This window comes from Equus quagga, chromosome 21 (genome assembly GCF_021613505.1).
Source record: "Equus quagga isolate Etosha38 chromosome 21, UCLA_HA_Equagga_1.0, whole genome shotgun sequence".
Lineage (NCBI taxonomy): Eukaryota > Metazoa > Chordata > Mammalia > Perissodactyla > Equidae > Equus > Equus quagga.
In genome coordinates, this window is record NC_060287.1 from 13,530,608 (window position 1) to 13,553,687 (window position 23,080).

The 23,080-nt window shown below is 37.0% G+C and overlaps 1 protein-coding gene across 5 annotated transcripts in view; it reads right to left on the reverse strand.

Annotated features, from left to right (window-relative positions):
- NRIP1 (nuclear receptor interacting protein 1) overlaps positions 1 to 23,080 on the reverse strand; it is a 93,206-nt gene that overhangs the window by 26,503 nt on the left and 43,623 nt on the right. For 3 of the 5 annotated variants that reach the window (XM_046648044.1, XM_046648046.1, XM_046648045.1), the window contains 2 exons: positions 22,626 to 22,733; positions 19,279 to 19,393 (listed from right to left, as the gene is read on the reverse strand). The exons of 1 other annotated variant lie outside the window; for it this stretch is intronic. The gene's annotated coding sequence lies outside the window, so the exon portion shown is untranslated. The remainder of the gene's footprint in view (positions 1 to 19,278; positions 19,394 to 22,625; positions 22,734 to 23,080) is intronic. One more of the 5 variants, XM_046648047.1, reaches the window with a different exon arrangement.

Sequence of the window (23,080 nt, forward strand, 5' to 3'; positions counted from 1 at the left end):
GTAACTATTAGTTTACCAAAATGTATCAGCCTTGTCAGTGATAAGACATGGATCAAATTTAATTTTGCTAAAGAATTTTTTTAAAAACTTTAAACTTTTCATTTGAATTTCAAGTGACTTTTGCTTTTTATAGCGAAAAATATTGTTGACACGGTAAATGCTCCCTAACAGGGATACTGTAAAGATACAATTGCAAAGATACCTAAAAAGCAGATAACACACTGAAGCTAGGAGTTTGGGCTTTGCATCTTAGCTCAGACACTAGGATAACTTTTCTGAGATTCTAGGAATAACGTTATCTATTTGATAGGGCTGTAAAAAAGATTTAATGAAATAGGACATGCAAAGGACACAGTATTGTATCTGGTATCCTCTAAGTACTCATAAGGAGAAGCAGATTCTACAGCAAATAAATTTTGTTTTTCCCAAAAAGCAAAAAAAAAAAAAAAAAACCCTAAAATATATTGACGTCTTGCATTTTTTCGGTACTATGAAAAATAATCCAGAACCTGTACCATCACAGAGTAGTAGAGGTAACAATAAAAAGCCAAAGATTAAGAAGCGTTGCAATTTTATACAAATTAAACAGTGGTACTACAATTATAGCTTCTGAGCCAAATAAAACAAACGGCAAATCTAATTCACATTCGTGCGCACAAATACAAACACAAACGTACTACATAAAAGGAGCTATTGGGTAAGAGTGAATCACAACACGCATCTACCTGAAAGAACCGAGTTTTAACCTCAGGTATGCCATCTACCATCCTGTACCCTTGGCAACTTGCTTAATTACTCGAAGTCTCAAGTTTCTCCATTTACAAAAGAAGGAGAAGCTGCTCCGCCACAGAGACTAGTTGGGACGGTTAGAGGCTGTCCAGCATGATGAGGTTTCTCAAATTGGGGACCCAAGGCCCCTGAAAGCTGGCTGTATCCCCCTGCAGGATCTGCTATGTCAACAGCATCCATCAAATCATCAATTACCTGAACCCCAAAATATTCAAAAATGTTGCAGGTTTGTCAAAACTCTTGAAACTATTTAAAATTATAAATGATTTTGAAGTATTACTATTTCCACAAATTAGTGTTGTGGAAGGCTGGGAGAAATTGAATTTTGTAAGAATTTTAATATTCCATGAACACGGGGGAAGAGAATTCTTATACATGTAAAGTTAAACCAATGCCTACACCCATAGCATAAGAAATTCCCCAAATAAGCCTGAGAAACTCACTGATGATTAGGGGACTATCTTCTATATAACATTGTCTCACAACCGTGGTGATAACTGGTTTAGTTTAGCTCTGTGCGTGTGTGCGTGTACTACTGTACTAGCTTTCTACTTGACGTCCCTCCAAAACATTCTCCACACTGTAGCCAATGCTCTTTGTAAAGGTAAATCCTCTTGGCTAAAAACCTATAATGGTTTCCTCTTTCACTTCAAATAAAGTCTGAATTCCTCTCTATGGTCTACCAGGCCCTGCACATCTGGCTGCAGCGAATAACCAATCCTATCTCATGTCACTTAGTCCCTTGCTCATTATACGCAACTCAGCTGCTATCCCACAGAAACGTAACGAGAACCACAAATGTAATTTTAAATTTTCTAGTAGCCATTATTTTTAAAAAGTTCTTAAAAAGGTAAAATTAATTTGAATATATTTTATTTAACCCAATATATCCAAAATATTTTGGGATCAATATAAAATTCTTAAGATATTTTATAATCTTTTTGTCACACGAAGTCTTGTATGTATTTTACACTTAGAGCACAGCTCCATCAGAACAAGCCAGATGTGGCTCGTGGTCACTATACGGGGCAGCATAACTCCAGGTACACTGTCTTCTTCCATCCCAGGACGGACAGTTCCTTCCGGCTGACCAGCCTCTGCACGTACGGTTCCCTCTTCCTGGAAGGCTCTTCCTGGCTCTTCTCGTGGCTGTTCCTTTGCCTCCTTCCTCGACTCAATTTAAATGTCACGTCCTAAGACAAGCTGTTCCCAGGGGCCTTGGGAAACAGGTCTCCCCATTCATTCCCTAGCAGAGGACTGAGGAGGTCACAGTTGTCTGAGGATTTCTCTCATTTTGTAACTGTTTTTTGCTGACTTTTCCTTGCTATTTTAACCCTTGTTTCTCGCCTGTCTTCCACCACTACACTGTAATTATTCCTCCACAAGAACAAGGATGAGTTGTACTCTGTTTGTCGCACACATGTCTGAGACACTGAGATTTTGCAGAATAAGTAGATGTCTATACACATTCTTAGTTTCTCTTTAACCACTTACTTCTATACCTGATACTGAAAAACAACTGGTGGCACAGAAAACATATATATACAATTATTTAAACTATCATGTAAGCCAAATAAAGATTCTTACAAGGTATAAGAAATCCTTCTGATTTTCAAGTAATATGTTTTTATAAAGATCAAAAGAAATAATCATTTCATTTAAAATTACAAATACTATCCAAGGAAAAGTAAAACATTAAACTCAGATCAAATCATAAGGCATTTCTAATATTCCTCTTTTCTGTGCCTTGCAGAGAAAAGTCTATGCTAACTGCTGCGTATCTGGCATTCACATTTGTAGACTCAGATCACCCTAGTCTCCTAAAGATCTACAAAAGTCCACAGTCTATAATTGCTAAGTGATTTCTACAATTAAAGTAAGAAAAGAAAAGTCTAGCAACTATGATCAGCACTTGAAGAAAGCTAAACTTTTCAGTTAAGATTTAAACAAATTAAACTCTACTTTATTGGCTCTGGCTTCTCACTTTGCTAATTATTTATTATAATTCTAAAGTGAGATCCATGATTTACTTAGACATTTTACACTGCTAGATGCAAAGGTGGTCACTGAAAATTATGCACAGTTTTTTTTATCTTTTTTTTTCCTTGAGGAAGATTAGCCATGAGCTAACATCTGCTGCCAATCCTCCTCTTTTTGCTGAGGAAGACTGGCCCTGAGCTAACATCTGTACCCATCTTCCTCTACTTTCTATGTGGGACACCTGCCACGGCATGGCTTGATAAGTGGTGCGTAGGTCAGAGCCCGGGATCCAAACTGGCAAACCCTGGGCCGCCAAAGCAGAGCATGTGAACTTAACTGTTGTGCTACCAGGCTGGGCACAATTATGCACAGTTTTTGATACATATTCTAATAAAGTCAATACAAACAAAAATCACATAACTGGTGAAGACAAAGAGTATGTCGTTTATGAGAGGGAATCATATTAAAGTTATAAACTATTTTTTTTTAGGCTGAAATTTGAGACTAAACGGGTAAAAAATAGGAATAAGAGTTTAGCGTCACCATGCTGCATATAAAAGATGGAGAGACTAGATCAGCCTGTGAAACACCCACACGGCTGCACTACATCACACTGTGGTCACCTAGTGAAGTCCTCTGTTAGTAGGAGTAGTAGCAAGCACACACCTGCAGAGGCCATGGCTGCCTTACACCGAGACGCACAAACTCACAAACAAATAATGATCAGAGATATATAACGGTCCAGGCACTCTACGTGTCTTCATTTAATCTTCATCATAACTTAAAGAGGTAGATATCATAATAATCCCCATTTTGAAGATGGGCAAACTGAAGTTTAAAGAGGTTAAATAATTTACCTGCAAACTTTGCTCTGCCCAACTGTTGAACCAAAGAATGAGGTCTGGAGACTTTTTTCCCCTCTCATGGGAGGGAAAGGCTTAGAAACAGTTCACTGCCATCCCTATATAGACTTAATTCTGAGCATGAGACAGCCAAGTCGCCAACCACACCTCCTCTGCCCGCTAGTCTCCCCACTTGCCCCAGGTTTGGTCAATTCGCTTCCCTGACAGTATCTCTAGTTTCTGGTTCATTTCTCTGCTGGAAATAAAACCTAGTTATGAGTCTCAGTTGGATGAAGGCAAGTTAGTCCTGTCAGACACTGATTTTTGGATAGACTTTCTTGACCTAGCTTGGACACCCGTCTGGGACCTATTTGCAAACCCAACTTCACCCCCTGGAGTCTAATCTTTCCATGAACAACCTGAATTAGAGTGTTTCTTGAATTTGACAATTCAACATGTAATCATTCTCGAAGGAAGCATGCAGGGCTAGGATCTATCCTTGGAGGTCTCTGACCCCTTTCTCTGCTTAGCCATGACTACACTATTAAATAAAACACTGCCATAAAATATTAAATATTAATAGACTACAGTATATTTATTTGTGATTTTACTATTCACAAATTTATTCTAATATAAACACTATAATTGTATATGAAGTTTTTTCCCTAGTTTTTAATATCTTTCTTAAGTGATATCCAATAATTTGTCACTCTTTCTGGAATAAAAGTACACTAGGTCCACATTTATTGGGAGCAATCAAGAATAGTGTGTGTGTGTGTATATATATATATATGAAATATACAATATATAATTCATAACCAAATAGATTGTAAATTAAAGCAAACTGACATTATATCATTATCATTTTGCTTTAATTTGCAGTCTCTTTGGCTATAAATTACATTTTACTGTGGCTACAGGTATAAGATTTGGCTACTATCAACAGAACAATTATTATTTTGGAAAAATAAAATTGGGTAAAGAGTTGATATCATGTGAAAAGGATCACTCTTCAACTTTTTTTTTTTAGAATTATCACATTGCTTATTCTTTTTTTGTTTTGAGGAAGATTAGCCCTGAGCTAACATCTGCTGCCAATCCTCCTCTTTTTGCTAAGGAAGACTGGCCCTGAGCTAACATCCGTGCCCATCTTCCTTTACTTTATATGTGGGATGCCTGCCACAGCTTGGCTTGCCAAGTGGTGCGCAGGTCTGCATCCTGAATCCGAACCAGAAAACCCTGGGCCACCGAAGCAGAATGTGCGAACTTAACCCCTGTGCCACCAGGCTGGCCCCTCAACTTTTTATAAAGCTAGGAAATTTGCGTTTTAGCCCCAGCTCAGCTACAAAGAAGTTTTATGAGGGTGGCCAAGTAGCAGCCTGTCTAAAGCTGAGTTTTCTCATCTGTTAAATGTACTCTTTACAATGATTTCTAAGGTTCCTACCACTCAAAAACACTGGGTCAAGCCTAGCTAATGTTGGACACCAAACAATAAAAACATTCGCTCATTAACTGAGCTTAGAAAAGTGTCACCCACGTGTTGAACATTGTCCTCATGAATGACTTTCATTCATGGCTTAAATGAATAGTCGTAACAACATGCCAAATGTTTGTTTTCTCCATAGATTGAATATACCTAGACCTCTCCGACTAAGGTTAACACGCAATTTTCTCAGATGTTCAAAATAATTTGTTGATATTGGTTAACAAGCGTAATGTACCTAGATTCACAAAACAAATCCAATAAGAAGTAGATTTCATAGCTTTAAAAATTCAACAACAGGGTAGGTCAAGCACGTGAGGAAAAAGGATGGAGGCAGTGCGAGGTGAGCAAGAACTCTAAGCACGTTTGTCAATACCAGCTCGTCTATGTTCAGAGGAAGAATAATTTAAGGCACAGTCAGTCACTTGAACTACTCTGCCTGGAAAACCATTCCATAAACACGGTTCCTGGGTTGGTTCTAAAACACTGAACTCCTGTTCCTTCAACACCTAGAATGCTTTCAGAAGAGAAGTTGATGCTCAAAACTCACTACCATGAGCACAGCACAAATTGAAACTGTAAACAGACAGAGAAAAAACAAAGTGTGTGTGTTCAGGGGGCTGGTTGAGTATTCTCTATTCATCTGACCAACAAATATTTACTGAGCAGTTACTATGCGCCAGGTACAGTGTTAAGCATTGTAGACACTCTGGTAAACAAAAAATACAGCTCTCGACTGTAAAAAACAATCTCCTACTCCACCAAAAAAGAAAAGCAAGAAGAAAACAACAAAAGAAAAACATCAATACCAATTTCCTCTACTCGGTTCCCTCCTTTATCTCCCATTCTGAGTTGCCTAAATATTAAATACATGCATGCCATGCAGTTCTTTTAAAGGGTGAAAGATCCAGAATTTTCTAAATTTGTAAGTAATTAGGAAATTAAAACTACAAAGAGTTTAGAACATGTTTTATTCTGGAAAATAAAATATTCTGATTCTCACTTTTATGGTTTATTTTTCTTCTACATTTCCTCAATTTACATTTTCCAATAAGGAAAAAATAACTCCCACAAAACTAAGTGTATAAGAATATAGTACTATTAATTTTGATGGCTTATATTCAACTGAAAACATATTTAATAATCTTAATTTTGCCATCGAGTTCAAAAGTTCTTTGAAAATGTCTCCTTTCCTTTATAAATAACGTGACTTCAAATAGTTAATTTTAATCAATGTTTTATGTCACGATTTGGTATTTTATTTGTTATTTAAGAGATGCTTAAAAACGTTTCTCCATTCACCCATTTTCTATAAAAGTATCTAGGAGCAAGGCTAGACCAATGTCCATGGCCTCTGATTACGCTGATCTTCTGTATCGGAATGTCTTCACAATGTATAATTAGTATATACAGAACAATTATTCACACATTTAAAAGGAAGTGAATCTAAAAAATGTAACGCTATATACTAATTTTAAGAATACAAAAATAAACAATGGAAATCAACTTTAATTCCATCAGTAAGCTATTTTGCCTCCTCTCTCCTAAATGAAGTGCTCCGACTATAATCCAAGGATCAGGATGGGGACAGAGGAGGCAAAGGGCATTTGCAGTTCACATGTGGCAAGAGGCTTGGACAAGAGGAATTTCTCCTCTCCCCACAGCACACGGATTTATACGTAACCTAAAAAGAGCAGCTACAACAACATTTCAAGAATGCCTGAAAATGGCAAGGGGTCAAACCCTGATCACAGATATTTCAATCATTTTGTGAAATACTAAAACATTGATTCAGTTCATACTAAGTAATCCTAAATTTTACACTTCAAGTCTCCATCAGAAAAACATTCACAGAAAAAAAACCTAGAAGAAATGTTGCAATTTCCCTTCCCACAAGAGAATCAAACAGTACAATGTTTATACAAATGAAACTAGAACAATAAAGTAAATAACACATTTCTTAATTTCCTTAATATAGTTTAAGGTAGTAGAGTGGCTACCTCTTTTTTTTAACGAAAACCTCTTTCCTATTCTCTGCACTGTGTTATGTAGGACCTTCAACAGTATAATACACTGAAAAATAATTAAAAATCATTTCCTAAACTAATTAGGTCCATAACCACCTCCATGAATTCTCCCGATCATCCTGTGGTTAAAATCTTACAATATGAGCTTCAAGTGCATCTCCGCCTGACACGTTTCAAGCAGTGAAGCAGACAAGAGCCTCAGAACACTTTACAGGGTTTCGATATCAATCAGCTTACGTTCCCAGTGACGCCTTCTGCAAAATTATCTTATTCGAATGAAATCTCAGGGACCGGAGTAAACAAAGCTGGAGCCCACTGCTCTCGCACGCTTCCCATTCATTTATTTCCTTTTTCTTTACTTAGACTTATAGCACGTGCCACAGAAAGAGCGCATGTTAAATATTCCTGAAGTGTCACAATATGGAATACAATAAAACAGATTACAACCCTACCTTTCTTTCACAGCAGTGGTGCCAAGCACAGGTACACCGGAGCAATCAATTTGTTCTGCAGACAGTAAGGCTTTCATGGAATACTAATGTACAATCTCTTTTCTTTCTCCTTTGCCTTGACTCCCCAATGCCCGGGTCCCGACCAATACAAGGAGGAGGGCGGTATGTCTGCGGAGATACCCACAACTACTAATCAAGTCTACGTGTCCAAGGGCACAGGATTAAGCTTCCACCAAGCTTGAGTCAGGGTTTGAGAGCAGCTAAACACACGCACAGCACGGCCAAAATTAAACACACACACACAAACACATACACACACCACGCACGTGCCAGGAAAATACAGATGTGTCTACTTTGGTGAACTAATTCATCACACTTTACCAACACTGATCATTTTTTATCTTAGGGGCATAAAATTACCTCCTGTTGAACTGAGGGTTTAGATCCAATAGGACCCAACAACAATCATGTTTTTCCAGAAATGAGAATCATGATCAGTATTCTCTGCATTAAATGGTTCACTGTTTTTAAAACAAGGAGTTTTTCTAAATTTTTCTAAATTAGACTATTCAGTATGGTTTACATGGACTTATTCTTTCAAGTATTAACACAGGGTTAATAGACTCAGCAAGGAGTCTTAAGATTTCCAACTTCAAAAGGTGCTGTAACAGCTCAAGTTCACTTCTTCAAGAAAAGCATGTGTGTCACCAATCACGAAAAGATGTCCAAAAGAGTTGCACTTATCTTGAAGTTTTACATGAAGCATAAACCCAAGTTATTTAAAAAATATTTTCAAGTCTCAAAAACATCTTTAACACTTTAGAATTATGGTAGCATGGCAGTATATTTATCTTATGAATCCAGAGTTGTAAGCTTCCTTTCACTTAAGCATTTTCGCTTGGCTTATTTCTCTTTTCTTCAAAATAGGAAAAGGTACGCCTACCGCTGAGTAGGGTGATGACAGAAGTTGTTCAATATTTTTTAACAACACACATTACATCATTTTAATTTGCCTGCCTTCATTTGCAAACAACTCTTGAAAAGTACTGACAGTCAAAGGGCTGCAAACAGAGCAATAATTAAGAACAGAATACTCTAGATAAATGAAAAAACTTATGAGGCTTCCTAAACCAGCTCTATTTCACGTAAACAACTGTTTTAACACTGCTAAAATACATGTGTCATATTCTGCACTCTTCCTTTTTCTCAAAAAAAAAACCAAAACTCAGCTGGCACAATTAAGAAATCCTACAGCCTTCAATGAAGTATTGCAATAATGTTTAATCGATACTGATGCATTTGTCCTTGACACACTGACCATGTCATCAGGCTACTGTCACGTGATATCATGTCATTTCCCCACCTGGCTGGTGACCTTGTCCTCTAAATGACCTAAAGCTTCCCTCAAGTAGCAGGAGGCCCCTCCCCGCTGTCTCAGCAAGGTCGAATGGGTCAGCGTGTCCTCATCTATAATCCACCACCATTTGTCAGCAGGGAGGCTGGAGGAGGCAGGCTTGCTACAAGGGGAGAATGCCCAATTAGGCAGCTGTCACACAAAGCATAGGCTGCAAAATTATCCCCTGTCAAAAGAAAGAGCAGCTGCGGGTGCCAATTACAGCAACCTTTCAACCCTTTAGGTACTGGAAACTACACAGAAGTAAATGAAGAACAATTAGTGATAACAAATCGATGAATCAGGACAGTAAATTAGAAATTCCTAGCAGGTGAGCCTGGGTCATACATGACATAAGGGCATCCCAGACTCCAGGCAAGGGCAGGGATGCAAGAATCACACTACCCGTTTCCTTGCATATAGATTTCCCCTCCAGTGTTTTCTTCTTGCAAATCTAAAATTCTTGAGAATAGCCATAACCGAAAAGTGGATATACCTTTTTAATCTTCATGGAGGACTCAAGTACATTGCTTCTTGACAGGAGGAAAATCCTTCAGAATAATACGTCCAGTTAATTCTCAATTGTTCTTCTTATACAATCCATCATGTTATCCCCTCAAACTTAAATTTAAGTGTGAACCACAAAATCCAAACTATCAGTTCAAATAATCACACTTAAAATATTACCCATTTTCATAAAGGACTTGCCTTTTTTACTTTACTCACACTTACAGGGAAACATCTCTTGAAGAAAGTAACTGGGATGAATTCTGAGAAAACTGGTATGTTAATACGATTATGTTGAAGCTAAATTTCTCTACACGATGTAATTTTGTGCATTGAGAAGTAAGCGCAATGTAAGCTCCTATATACGATATATATAAAGAAAATAGCAACTATGAAATTACTCTCTTAGATTATTCTGCTTTAATCCTGCAGAAGTGGCATGCAATAAGTCTCAAGCATAGAAAGCCAATTCACTTGGACTCTATGCAACTAACGTCTTTGGCAGTGAGCACGCACAGGCAACAGAGGAGGGACAAGACGGGGCAGCAAGCCCCACAAAGGAGAAGGAAGCCAGTATAGCTATTAAGTGATTACAGACAGGGCTTCACTGTGCCTTAAAACAGTCACCTGTGTTCAACAACTTTCTTAAAGTCCATTTTAAACTAAAATTATTTTTTTTCTTAGAAAAAAGCACGCCTTCCTAAACCAATCTTTTGAAAGTTGAGAAGCTGCACGATCAGGGCTGTGATTTCTAAAGCAGCAGTGACAAATTGCTCCACTAGAATTCTCAATCACAAATGGGTAAAACTGAGGAAGCGGCGAGGCAGTAAAAAGTGGTCTATTCCTCCCCCTCTAACACATTCCAACTGCCAGAGGAAAAAGTTGATAATTCCAAGTTCCTGAGTCAAGCCATTTGATAAAACTTCCAGGAGGTAAACGTCATGGGGAGAAAACTTCTCTATTAAAAGTTTATCTGAGAATTTGATTTATAATTACGTTTCACTCTTTTAAAAAAATGGGCATTTATAAATTTTCTTAAGTTCAGAATGCAACCTTCTAAAGTCAGACATCAGGAATTCAAAGAAAGAAATGGCAAGCAGATAGGAAGGAAGGAGTTAACGCCTTTAGAATTCAGCTTCCATCATACATGGGTGACTATCTCTTTAAATAATTTAAATCCTCTCCATCAACTACAAAGCTGTTTTGAAGCCATTTAGCTTTGTTCTTTACATGTGTTCTAATTAAGAGATGACCTTGTCATCACACACACCAGAAATCCGGGATTATTTCCTACAGCAAAAATTCACAGAGCCCCCAAAAAGAGAAAAAGAGGGGAAGAAAGACTTCTACCTCAGTTCCTCACTGAAGGAAGTTGTTGGTTGGCTGAACGCTGAAGCAGTTTCACTGCATAATTTTTTTTTGTTGTTGAATGTCACAGGGCGGGTTAGTGTGACCTTGAGCTGCATCGGCAGCACAGCAAGGGTCGAGATGCCTGCAGGCGCCCTTGTACTGGATTTGCAAGACAAAAACCTTCAAACTGGCTGAAGGACATCTTAAATCTCTTCAAAGGTTTTCCGAACTAATCTGGGCTGCTCTTAGCAGGATCTGTGCCAGTGTGAGAAGCAAAATTAAAAACAAGGTCTTTGACAGGATGTTGTCTCCTCTTAACCCTTCCCAAGCAGAATGGAACAAATCACAAGCGTTCTGGAGAGGTGGTTTACCTAGAAGCATTCTTTCATAACAAATTATGTAAGCAAGCAATCACAGAGGATGGGGCCGCTATGAGTCCTCAAAACTACAGCCTCCCATTGCACTTATTAAAGAATTCAGTCAGTTTTCTCTTGACCATAGTAGTGAATGTAAATTCAGAGCTCTATTTATCTCTCTTTCAGATTTGTAGCACAGTGATAGGGACCAAGGAAGTATTTCCATCAACAGTAATCTCTAGAATTTTCTTTTTTTTTTTAAAAGAATAACCTTTTAGATCGTTAAGCCACAAACTTCATGGATATTACACATAGCTTATAAAAATTACAACAGGTAAAGAAAATTACATCATATGTTTACTAAATTCCTTATTCCTAACATGATGGATACACTGTTAAAAGGGCAAAAAAATCAGAATAGTGATAGTGAACATAAGCAAAAGAAGATAAAATCATCTCAGTCTTGTTATAAGAAATCAGCAGGAATTTATTGTGGTGTAGTATTTCCAGTGCATGGGTCAAAAAGAGGGGGTACAAATGCCAGCAGAGAGTGTGCGTCTCCCTGGCAATGCTCTTGAAGTTTAATTTAGTAGCTATACCTCTCAAGACATCATCTAGGAGAACGAACAGCTATAACACTTACAATGCAATAACCTAAAGTCAGTGTATCTCCACCTATGAGAGGTTGGTTTGTCATTATTAAGGTCCAATAGGTTGCAAATCATGCCCTTTTTTAACAAAAGGCTGAGTAAATTCAAGATTATGCTGAGTAACAACCACACTTTCACTCACTTGAATTCAGATGTGCTTTCCTGAACGGAGCAGGAAAAGGGTAAAGTAACCCCTAGTAAGTAGATAATACACACAGGAGAGTGAACAGTACATGTGAATTTCTTCTTTAGTCACGGAGCAAAAGAGTATATACTATGCTAAATGCTATGGCTAAAGTCTGTAAAAAGCGCTCTAGGAACAGAGTAGGCAGTAACTAGGTTTTCAGTTCATGTGTGTATGTGCCCTAGGTGGGTGGTCAGTGACAGTTAAAAAAATGAGGAAGGGCTGGCCAGGCAGAAGAGAATGGCAGTCACTCTAGGTTCCAGAAATAGCACTCAAAAGCAGGGAAGAGCTGAGTGCGACGCAGGAAGGGGGTGGTCCAAGGAGACTGGAGGTCAGGCTGGAAAGGCAGTTGGGACCAAGGACTTTGAATCAAGGCCATGCCGAGGAGCTGGCCTTTATCTGGTGGCAATGGAAGGTTTACAGGCAATGGAATGATTAAATGCACGTTCAAAAACAAAAACAAAAGCAGAACCGGGAGAGTTGTGGATGGCTTGTGGGGGAGAAGAAATTGAGAGGAACTGGTGTAGAGAAGAAAACACGGTCGAAAGGCGGCAGCGGTGGGAGGTGAAGAAAAAGACAACTCTGAAAAGAAAGGAAGGCTGGGTTTAAATATTTAGAAATTAATTTGTATAACACAAATAGTGCTATAAAATAGGATATTTTTAATAGCAAATTCATCAAATCAAAAAATGATGAAAATAATTACTGTATCTCAAGCTTAAGTTTGTAAAACACTATGTTCACATGACTTGTACAAAGTTTCAAGAAAACTAAGAACCCCTGGAGAGGTATTTAACAAAGAGTCAGAATCAGATTCTGTTGGAGATTTGAATTTTGTACATTTCAAATAACAATGCTCGTTAAGTATCAGGTGTGGATTTGGCTTATTAAGGCAGCAACGCGTACCTCTTCAGAACAGCGTGAGGGCATATTTCCTTTGGCTGTAAGAGAGAGATGCTTACCTTAAATCATAATGTGGTTGTTGGAGTTAAGAGTTTTATCAAAACTAATGAGAATAAATTTAACTCAGCAAACATTTACTGCGTGTCTACTATGTTTTGGATACAGAATTAAAAAACAAAAAGTTCCCAACATTCTACCAGCTTTATGCTTCTAGGGCATCACTTACAACGATAAGACCCTACATTATAGTTCACACCATAAGACCATCACACAACAAAAAGACTGACTAAAAAGAGCATTGAGCCCTCAGTGACTAAAGTCTAACCAGCAGCCATCTTGGTATTCCCATGCAGCCGACAGGTACATAATGCAATTCCAGAACTCTCTGGGAAGACCCAGTCCCCATGTAATTTGAAGAGAGTTGTTAAATACTCTAGAGACTGACTGTCCTGCTAAGACCTCAGAAGGAATTTAACAGAATATCAGCCAAGGTAAGAGGGGAGGGAGTCAAAAAGAACAGGAGTCACTGGGGCCAAGAAACTATCTGCCAGAGGACAGACTACTTTCAGAAAAGGAGAGCCAGCATCAGGGATCAGGTTGAGGGAAGTGGAGGGGAAGGTCAAACAAAGGAGAGGAGAAACAAAGATTCTGAAGGGAAGACTTCTCACTCTCCCTAAGAAGAAACAGACTTTACTCTGTGAAATTACTAAGAAAATGACCAGACCTCCAAACCCTCTGGAGTAAGAAGAATCACCACAGGAGAAGCATTTGGAGGTTCACAAGTCATAAACAAGGCTAGCACTTGAAAGCCAGGGTACTGACAGGGCACAACTAGGAACGACCTTACCAAGTATCCACAAATAAAATGACTTCTCCTTGAGTAAGCATCTCCGTCTTATAGCTGCCAAGCCAACTCTGGTAATAGGTTCCAGTACATTCTATGTCTAGACATTAATAGAATGGTGGGTAATATGATAAGCCTTGCAGATATTTAAAAAAAAAAAACAATTTACTAATCTACAAAGTTAGGTTACAACATTATTGAAATAAAAATAAGGAATATTCTGTTGGCAATTGGACAAGTAAATTCCTGTAAAGCAGCAGTTCTCAAAGTGTGGTCCAGGGACCCCAAGGGTCCTCATGCTCCATTCAGAAGGCATATGAGGTCGAGACTACTTTCATAATATTAAACTATCTGCTTTTTTTCTCTCTCTCTCATGAGTGTACACTGGAGCTGTCCAGAGGCTACATGATATGTGCCACTGCACTGATGGCTAATGAAATGCATCCTTGTATATTCTTGTGTTTTAAAGTTTTTCTCAGTTCAAATTTCTAATATGGTAAATATTGGTTATATGACCCTTGTAAACAAAATTCTCTTATTTTTTAATAAAATAATTTAAGAGTATAACAATAATTTAAGAGCATAAAGGGGTCCTGAGACCAAGAAGTTTGAGAACTGCTGCTGGACTACTGAAGTAGAGTCAAGAAGTGCAATCTTGGTTTTGATCTTCAAAGAAAATCTCTACTTTCTAATTTTTCAAGAATTTACACTATAACTATGCCAGGTAAATACTGTTCTCTGTGCAGAAATATCTCCAAGACCAGATGAGGAAACAAAACAATGACCTTTTTAAAAAGATTAGTAGACTAAAGGAGATATGTACTATCTCCCATCTTTGCACAGTCACTGCTATTCTGAATTTACCATATAAGAAGTAACAAATCCGCACATATTTATGAAGAAGCTGCTACATGTTGAAAGCTGAAGATAGAAAGATAACTAAGTGATAAACCAGCCCTTAATGGGGTCACAATCCTGTCAGGAAAAATATGATCAGCACCATAGTGAGAAACTACTAAGAAAACTACTAAACTATGTGGAAAAGGCATGGAAGGGCAGACTCTTGGGAAGAAGACAGGTGAACAGGTAGGAGACGCTTTTCTTAGCGAAGACACGTCACAGAGCTGGCCTGTGAATTGACTCCAGCCATAATTAAGGCTTTGCCAATTGGAAAAGCAGCTAAAACACATCCTTTAGACAGTGGGAGGAGTATCGGTCCCAGCAGAGAGGCACAGAGGTGCACAGTATGTTTCAGAAACTTTAACCTACTCAAAGTACAGAAATTGCGAGGCATTCGAAACTTTTACAGAATTTGACCAAGGAATTTGAAAGTCTGTTGAATCTAATGATGAAAGATTTGGACTTACAATTTGTATATCTTTTTCTTAATTTCCAATCTGTTGTAGATGGAAGCTTTTTAAAAATACAATGGAAGTAATTTATTTTAAAAAATGAAGTGAAAACAAACAAAAACTGGTCCTTCACCCCAGATATTTTGAGAAGCTCCAAGAACAAGCTGCAAGATGGCGGGAGGAAGAGTGGCTAGAGCAAGAGATAAAAGCTGAAGCTTTCTAGAAGTCTACACAAGTTATACTACCAGCTATTTTCTAAAGCAGATGCAAAAAACAAAATAAGCAAGGTCTGAAAATGACCAGTATATCCCTAACCCAGAATGGGGAAATTCTAGTTATCTAAATAAAAGGTATAATAAGCTCTACTGTTAGAATCACACTAATTTCAGAGGTGCAACCCATGTGCACATGGTTGAAGGGCAAACATGGTAGAGAATCAAGGAGCATATCAGGCTCGTCACAGTCAATTTAAGTGAAACAGACCAGCGTTTGTGTAAGAAGAGAAAGTGAATTGACACTCTGATCAACACACTTTAAAATTATTTTAATTATTTCACTTGAAAGCTTTCATGGGAGAGAGAAAAACCTGAGTTGAAATGGAGGGTTGGTTTAGTGGTGGATTTTCCTCCAAAAATGATGTTAGTTATATCAACTAAGATATTAAGTAAAAGACGAGGCAAATCAATTCTTTAAAGGCAGTGAATTCAGAAAAAGGTTAATTATATTAATGTTTCCCATTGTAATAGTAAATTAGGACTGATTAAGAGAGGCCTGTTACTTTTCTATGGTCTTTGCGCTATGGGGATCACTGAATTATTTTGCTCTGAAAAGTAGCACAAGCAAATTGGAGTTTTAGGATGATCTGGTAGCTGTGAGAGATGAGAGCAAGGACATAAGTAAGGAGGCGTAGCAGCACGGAGCGCTCCAGACGAGAAATGAACTCTGAACAAGAAGCTGGCTGTGGGAAAGGGAATTAAAGAATGGGTGGAAGCAGTGTTGGAAACTAACAACGCTTCACGTGAGCGGAGCATCCAGATCTTCTCGCCTGGTGGTTCATGAAGTCAGGAAAACAGCAAGGAGAGAGGCCAAGTCAGTTTACTGCAGTTAATCCCAACTAAAGGACTCACTCAGATTCTGGATTGATCTTGGTTTCACCAATACCGTGTTCTCACCGAAAACTTTGTGTTAAACACATTTTCAAAGTGTTATTTCTTAAATTAAAAACATTACTTCGAGAAGTGATTTTTAAAGTTTGGAGAAGGCATTCCATGTAGACAATTAGCCTCACTTTACCAACTGGTAACTCTGTCTGTTAGATCAGCTGAATCACCGGCCACTTTTATCTCTTCACACAGATACTTCTGTATCTGATACAAAAGTTCTAGCACTTAAGACATCTGTTGAAATAGTCATCAACAATTTAATTGAGCTAGAAAAAAATGCATAATAAAGAACTCTTTCCAATGAGAAATCATGAGATATAACAATAAAAATTCCATTTAGTGAGAAAATGAGTATATTCAAGTGTTTAAGCTAAACTGATTTATGGTCAATTATCTAATTCTAACCAAGAGATTCTGCATTTTTTTGTACTATTTATAAATATTTATCAAAATTACCTAATAAATGTTACACTCTGAGATAAACAGAGCACAGAAAGTTTTTGGAGTCCTATGAAATACAATAAAGAGTGATTTTATTTTGTTAGTTATATGGGATGACTATTTCTTTCAAAAGAGGGAGCTAACAAGTGAGCAAGGCAAATCTGGCCTCAGACCCCAAAGAGCTTTATAAGCACTTCACACTTTATGTGGTTTGCTTTACATATTTCATCAAGATCTTTTCCTTTGTTTCTAATCACCCATAGGCCTCTCATTCAGGACTTTCCTATACTTAAAAATATAACATGACTGGGGCCGGCCCAGTGGCGCAGTGGTTAAGTGCACATGTTCCGTTTTGGCAGCCCGGGGTTCACCAGTTCAGATCCCAGGTGCGGACATGGCACTGCTTGGTAAGCCATGCTGTGGCAGGCGTCCCACATATAAAGTAGAGGAAGGTGGGCACTGATGTTAGCTCAGGGCCAGTCTTCCTCAGCAAAAAGAGGAGGATTGGGGGCAGATGTTAGCTCAGAGCTAATCTTCCTCAAGAAAACAAACAAAAAAGATATATAACATGACTGTTTTCGGAGTGTAGCTGTATGACAGACAAACTATAGGAAAACCTCATGAAATATACTAGTTCAGAGTCTTCAGTTGTATTCTGTTGAATACTAGCTCCTGAGATATATACAAGATCCTCCTGGAGACTGACAGGCCCCTGGCTAACGGAAGGCCTACTGAAAAGATACTATATATTGTGACTCAACTTCCCCAAAATGATGTGACCCCGGGCTTCTCATTCAAACAGAAAAATTGTTTAACTGACATATTTCAAAAAACACACATAACACATTCACTTTTAAAATCCTGAAATATTTAAAACTGTATGTAAATGATATAGATAATCACTAATAATTCATTTTTATATGATTTCAAAGTTGTTCACTGTACATTCTAAATAATCTGTCTTCTTTTCTATCTAAATTATCTGTGTTCTTTTCTATCTGGGAGAAAGATCTAAATTTGATCATTTTTCAAGGACAACTTATTGGCTATGTATATTTACCAGCTGGCTATCCATGATTTATTTATCCAACTGTCATAAGCGGTTGTTGGTTACGTGGCAGAACAGGGTGTTGACAAATTAAGAACAACAATAAACTAATTATATCTTGCAGGTCACAAAAATACGCATGGTTATAACTTTCATTTTAACAAAAATAAAAGTTGACAAGTGGGGTTCACTATTAACTATGTTTCACCAAATATAAAAGCAGATTTCAGGATATCAAATAGTCATTAACACATAATTATACCTGAATGAAAGAACTCAGTATTTATAAATAAGTCTGAGTGATTTAAAAATATCAATTTAGAGAAAAAAATAATATACGAGCATGTGAAGAATGATTAGCAACCAAATAATTACTAACAATTTTATAGTCTTTTTACTTAATAAATATAATGTTTTAAAGATTTTCTTGCTGAAATTATCAAAAAGGATAAGCAGGGTGATGAAAATAAAAGATAAACAGAATGATTAAAATAACAACTTCACCATTAGGTTTTCTGAATTTAATCACAACAGCGAAGAAAAAGGAGTTAGTATTATCACCGTGCCAACCATATTCAGGAAAGAACAGATCTGGCTCAAAGTGGCCGTGCCCCTTCTGAAACATCACGGTCCATGAAAACACTGTGCATTTTGGGAGATTCTATCTGTTCTCTCTTCTGACCAGAGTTTTCAGCTTGCAAATTCAAAGTGAACTCTTCACAACTAATTAGCAGCACAATGATCAATCACTGTGTCTCTTCACAGTTCACTTGGAGCAGCGTAAGTCCAAGAGCTTAAGACATGACAAATTCGTTTAGGTTGTAGCTATACTAGAAAACAGGAGTGTTAATCCAAGTAGAATTAACCACTCAGTCATCGCTTTCTGTTGCACTGCCCAGTTACTTGCGTTAATTTAATTAGATTATTCTATTATTTCTCAGAAATGCTAATATACTACTTGCCTTGTAAGAGGCAACCATTTTATATAATTCGAAAAGTAATCATTGACTTTGACTACAATAAATCCACAATAACCAAACATGCTTCTATTTTTCCTCAAAACAATAATTAACTTTTTATCTGAAATCAGATTGCTATTTCAGGTTTTGTATTAACTGTCCATTTTCTCTGGTTTTTGGTAAAAACAAATTAAGTATCATCAACACAAATACTATTTCTTATTTCAAGTTTCCCAATGCCTCTCTCCAGGAGTAATCCACACCTTTGAATTCTCAAGAATATTTTTTGTGTCTTTCTTACGGCATTTAACCGCTTTCTACTGTTTGATTAAATATTACCATATTTATCCTTTCCTTGTAAGTTCCTTAGCTATAGAATTGTATCTCATTCACTTTTTTAAAAAACCATATTGCCTAAATGAAATACTGTGCGTAAATAAAACTCAAAATACAAATCTAGTGATTACAAGCTAATTTATAGCTAAGAAAGGATTGTCTAAAATATATTAAAATCACAATGATTAAAACTTAAGAACTCAGGAAAAATTATCTCACCCTCTATCTCCAAAATTTGAGTCTCTGATTTCTGAGAAAGGAAATTGAGAGGGCTGTTGAAAAGTCGCTCTGATGTCATCTAGAGTCTTCGGGTTGCCCGCTCCTCCTTCAGCATCTTAAGAAGAGGAAAAGGATAGTTTGGCATATATTCCAAATCAGATTCTAGAATATCTTTCGTGAAGTTCTATAAACTTTTCCCAATACCTTCTCTTGCTCAAATTCAATGTAGCAGAAGTCATTTGACAGCGAGACATGGATTGTTTATGAAATATCAATTGTTCATTAAAGGAAAGCAAGAGATTTTTGCTTTCTAGACAATATATTTACTTAATAAAAGCAGTTCTTAAAAAAAAAAACTGTGAGAAAGATATATAGTTGCTAGGATGCACTTATTAACCTTGTTAATTTCAAATTTCTGTCAAATTAATTCAACTAAGTTATATCTAAAACTTCTAAATTCTCCAATAAGTATACTTCCAAAAAAGGAAAAAAAAGAAGAAAAAAATAGGTACAGTTTCTTTCATATTAAGCCTTTTCTGTTTCAAAATACCACCTATGTAACCATTTCAGCACAAAATGCGTAATGTTCACAGAAAGACTTGTACACCAACGTCCAAAGCAGCTTTATTGTTAATAGCCAAAATCTGGAAACAACTCAAATGCTTATGAATAGGTGAATAAATTATGATATATCCATACAATGGAATATTTACTACTCAGCAACAAAGAAAGATACACTATTGATATAAACAACAACATGGGTGAATTTCAAAAGGATTATGCTGAGTACAAGAAGCCAGACAAAAAAGAACACACAGTGTGTGATTCTATTTGCATAAAATTATAGAAAATGCATATTAATCTACAGGGAGAGGAAACAGACCAGTGGTTGCCGGGGGATGGAAGGGGAGGAGGGTGCAGGAAGCAGGGATTACAAAAAGGCATTATCTTAATTGTGTTTCATGGGTGTACACGTATGTCAAAACTTATCAAATTGTACACCTTAAATATGTACAGTTTATTATATGTCAATTATACCTCAATAAAGCTGCGAAAAAAATAAAATTTCTTAAAACGTTATATGCCTCAATGTAGCATTCCAAGCCTAGGATTTATCCTAATGAAAAAAAAAGAGAATCATTATATACATTATTTATTTCTAATAGTAAAAAATTTAAAAAACAGCATTAAATGTCAAAATAAAAAGTTTGGGACTAGTTAAATAAATTCTGATATATTACATGATGGGATACTATGTAGCCATTAAAATATTATTTAAAAAAGTATAGCATATCATTCCATACAACTTATTACGTATTATTAAGTGATAAAAACAGGAAATAGAACACTGGTCAGTATAATTGAACATATATATGTTCAGTATAACTGAATTTTTGTTTCAAAGGTATACAAAATAAATGTAGCAATTACTTCTACATTTAGAGGTAATTTTTATTCTTTGTGGTGACTTATATTTTCTAGTTTCTTTACAATAAACATGCATTACTTTTTTAATAAATAAAACAAATTAAAAGATGAAAGTAGCAACAGTCCACAACTGTCCACTCCCTAGTACAAGTATAGGAGAAATACTCCTGGGGGTGTTGCACATTACAGAGTCCTGGGCTGTCACATCACCCCACCAGCGACCTACCAAACTGCAGTGAGAAAAGGGCAGGTCCGACAGGATGAACCGGAGAAATAATTAGTAAGCTACATGCTTTACCAGTGACAAAGCGCTTTCATGGACATGACCTCATTTGAGTTTCATAACTCAGTGAAATGAGCAGGGAAGGCATTATCCCATTTTACGGAAGAGAAACAGACAATGAGAAGGGTTGGTTAAGGGTCATGCCCCAAAATTAGAGATCTTGGAATCAGATTGGACCTTGACTAGAAATTCTGATAGGAATTCTAACAGGAGTAGGGAACAACCTCTTTTCCTGATTATTTTTAACTAGAAGGCAGTAATTTACACAGGAACTTAAAAATAACCGCATTTGCAATCATATGTATTCCTATTAGAATGTGCCAGGGACTTGGGAACTTCCTAAATCCCCAGTCCCCTCCTCAGAATCTATACCCAAGGCAATCTTGCTCCTTCTCAAAATTACCTATTAAACCACTGAAATTCAAGTAGAATTTAATTGTTCAGTTTCAATTACATTTCTTTCCTTCTTGAAAAATAAACAAGTATAACCTTTTATTTTAAGTTGGAAAAAGAAAGTAACCATAACTATATTTACGAATGCTACAAATAGTGACCCACAAGTTGATGTCAAAAGATCTAACTGAATGGTACTTTAAAATACCACCTTTTGGGCCTAATCTTTTTTTGGTACACGTGCAGACAAGAAAGATTCTCCAGACACGACACTTTCATGAAGAAAATGACAAGAGGAAAAGCAAACCTCTTCAGAGGAACATTACTAATGCACGTGTCAGGAACAGCTGGTGAGGGCTGAAGCATGAACCCTCACATCCCCTGCTCTTAGCAAGACTCCCAGGATGTGAGAGATTTAAAAGGTAAAGAGAGCTCTCAGGTACGGGCCTGTTACTGTGTGTCAGACACTGCGCTAGCCCTTTGATTCATGAAGTTTAAAATAACCCTCTGCGATGACTATTCTCACCCCCATTTTATAGATGAGGAAACTGAGTTTAAGCTACCCCAAATCACAAAATTAATAAGAGCTTAGAATGGAACTCAAACTCTGGCATGTTTTACTTGAAACAAAGACGAGGCCTTGGCAATTCTCTGGAACATAAATCCTGACTTTTCTGTAGCATTACCCGCCTACAATGGTCTCAATTCAAGTAGAGTGAAACCTGTGGTAACAGTACATGAAGTTCACGGGTCTACATTTTCCACGTAAAGAGTTAAAAATATCCAGAGCTCGCAATTTTTGTCTGGTATTTTGCCATGTTCTAGAATTATTTGTTTTAATGGTTGGTCTCTATTAAAGCATTGTTTTAACCCTTTTGAGCTAAACATATGAGCACATGAAAGATAAATTAAAAGAATATTTAAAAAATTAGCAAAAGATAATATAAAAAACTACTCTCACAGATGAATATTTAAAAATTGTCTTATATTAATAAATGGGCAAATTAGCCTTAAATCCAAGTCAATGACCAGCATGTGCCAGATGTGTTCTGAATCGTGAAGACAGAAAGCACGTTTACGAATAAGAAAACATTTAAATCACTTGGTTACAATTATATTGTGGAATATTATGCATTAAAATATATGTTTTCAAAGAATATTTAATGACAGACATGGCAAAATGATCAGAACATCATGCTAAGAAAGCAAGATACTAAGCTATACATTTGTTAGATGAACCAACCTTAGGGGCGAAGCACTGTCTCTTGTGTGGGCATCAAAAGGTGAACGACACGAGGCATTGGAAGTGCTGAGCTGCTTTCACGTTCCTCGCATGCTGAGGGCCTTCAGGCTGTGGAGATACCAGCTTAAACGTCACTTCCTCAGAGGAGCATTTCCTCACCACTTTATGTAAAGTAGCTTCCTCTCTACCTCTTACTTTATTTAAACTCTTTAATTATGTTATTTGTTCTCTGTTTCCTTGATTTTTTTATTTGCATCTACTGAGATACTCATGGGCTTCTGGTCCTGTATTATATTCATAAGGTCTATTACATTAGTTGATTGTTTCCACGTGAAAACAATTCTTCCTTTCTGGGACAAGCGTCCACAGTGAGCACCATACTTAATGGTGAAAGACTGAACGGTCTCTCCTCCAACCCTGGGAGAAAGGCAGGGATGCCTGTCCTAGCCACCACT